This window comes from Acyrthosiphon pisum, chromosome A2 (genome assembly GCF_005508785.2).
Source record: "Acyrthosiphon pisum isolate AL4f chromosome A2, pea_aphid_22Mar2018_4r6ur, whole genome shotgun sequence".
Classification (NCBI taxonomy): Eukaryota; Metazoa; Arthropoda; class Insecta; order Hemiptera; family Aphididae; genus Acyrthosiphon; species Acyrthosiphon pisum.
Window position 1 is genome coordinate 26221228 of NC_042495.1, and position 2612 is coordinate 26223839.

General features: G+C 31.0%; 1 protein-coding gene across 3 annotated transcripts in view; it reads left to right on the forward strand.

Moving 5' to 3' along the window:
* LOC100573239 overlaps positions 1-2612 on the forward strand; it is a 29446-nt gene that overhangs the window by 8175 nt on the left and 18659 nt on the right. The window lies entirely within an intron of this gene.

A 2612-nucleotide genomic window follows, 5' to 3' on the forward strand; every position in this document is an offset into this window, starting at 1 on the left:
ATATAGTGTGATGTTATTGTATTATACAATTAAATTTTAATGTAATCGAATAATGATCTCAACCATAGTCCATAATATGGCAACATAATATTATGTCGAATGCAAAAGTAGGCATGAGGCACCTAAATTAGGTACAAAATATTCAAGTTAATAACACGAAATTAGTTCTGCTGAACGTTTATTTGTTATATCGTATATTGTACACTAATTATACAAAGTAGCCATATTTCAGGGCTTTAGACTCGGCCCTTATAATAGTTAATAGATAATAAAAATCGAATCTACAGTAATTAGACAGGAAAATAAAATGGAAATTTTTAAAAACCGTTCCAAAAACCAAAACCGAAAATTTTCTAAAACCGTTCTTTAAACCGATAAAATATTTGAAAAACCTTTTTTAAAACCGAAACCAAAACCAAAAAATTTAAAAAACCGGTCTTAAAACCTAAACCAAAACCAAATTTAGAAAACCGTTCTCAAGAACTAAAACCGTAACCGTTAAAATTTGAAACGGTTTCGATCCCTGTTTCAAAGTAATAAAATGTGTTTTAATAATTTAGAACAGTCAATTATGAAAATAGTAGTAATGTAGAATGAGTTCGTGGTAGTAGCGGTTTAGCGGTGTATAATGGCTGGTGGCGTGAAATGACTTCGGTCTTGCTGGTCCAGGTACATCTGATCAGGCTGTGCTCCTGTCTCCCTTATATATGCTGTCAGCTCCTTTGATCTGGTCAGTATACGGAACTCGCAGGTGCCTTGGGTGTGGTCGTAAGAGTTGTTGTTGTTGTCGTACTGAAGAAACCGCCGTCTTGTGTTCATAGGTTGTTATGGATAAGATTGATAAATGCTTTTACAAGGAGAACCGCATAGTATGGTTCGAATAAGTAAAAGCGGTTTATAGTACCTTCAGTTATACGTTCTAATACATGCCCATTACAATAGTATATTTTTTTTTTTTTTACGGTTTTTTTTTTTTCATTATATATTTTCTATGTTCCAAGATTATAACCAAAGCGTTGAGTAATGACACGACTCACTTTCAATATACTTTAGTTACCATATATTTTTTAAAATTTTTTTTTTAAACTATGTTATAATCAGACATTTAATATTATTTTAAGAATTGTAACCATAGCATTGAGTAGTGTTACGACTGGCTTCCAATTTGCTTTGGTTATAAGATATTTGTTAAGTAATTACTAACCTCTGAATCAGTTGAAGGACGGTACGAAATTTTTTCTTTTTTTCGTTAGATATTTCTGTTGAACTGAGCTTTTTGTCCTGGGATGAAATCTTGAAGACTGGTGAATATTATTGAATTCCCTCTGTCTTTTATACACAGATTCTTACCACTACTTCAATAATTGAATATACAAATGTTCATAGCAATGGATTGGTTCTATTTCTATAATAAACTTATTTTATAGAAACCTGTTGGTCCATGTTCATATAGGTACAACAGCAAATTGTATTATATAAATTTAAATTGTTGCTAACATAACCTGCTCAGCCAAATGTTTATGACATTTATCATTTGTCATAGTCAATGCCCTCATTGAACACATAACAGTAGTAGTAAATATGTGCCATTCCTGGCCCAGTGCCTTTTATAACAATAAAAGATCACAAAAAAACAATGTGCAAAAAGATCAGAAAATTGAAATGTAATAATAAATAAAAGTCGAAAAGCACGGCAATCTCAAATGATAACGGTGGGGGGGGGGGGGCGTTTCGCCATCCCTGGCTTCAACGAAAAAAACGGCATTTCAATCATACAAATGAATCAGGTTTATATTCTCTTGTCTTAATCCTTCAAGAATATTTTTTCTCAAAACTTATGTTATTAATAATTAAAATTCAAATGCAAAAACCCCCCAAAACAAATTTCTAATCTTTTTCATTTTGATTTCTAATTAGTGTATTAAGATGGTTTACAAAATCATTTCTACATATATTTGTTTTATAATGTCCCCAAGCTAATGTTTCAATACCATTTTCTAGTGTTGGTCGAGTAATTGACTTTGGGAAAATTTTCGAGTCGAGTTCGAGTACTCGACTCGACTTGACTAAATTTTTTTTGGACTTGTAAATTACGAGTACTCGCTTTGAGTCGAATACTCGTGTTATTATTTTTATTATTAAAAATACTATAAATAGTAATTTATTGAAAAAAAAATGTTAAAACTATAAATAACTGAAAGAACCCATATATCCGATATGAATACCAGGAAGGTGATTCATGATAGTTTAGATTGATAACAATAGTTTTAATTAATTATATAACTGTATGAAAGAAAATATAATATTTTTGGAAAATCTATTTTTAGAACAATTTAAAATACTCGACCATTTTGTCGAGTACTCGGAATTTGTCGAGTACTCGCATCTTTTCAATACTCAGAATTTGTCGAGTACTCGAATTTTTTTTATAATCGGCATTTGTCGAGTACTCGAATTGGAACTCGACTCGACTCGAAATAATTGAAACTCAACTCGACTCGACTTGAAATTAAAAAACAATACTTGTTACGGCGTGAACACCGGAATATACTTATATAATATCGAGTATGTTTAATGTACAGGTAATAAGTACTATCGACGATTGTCGGTAT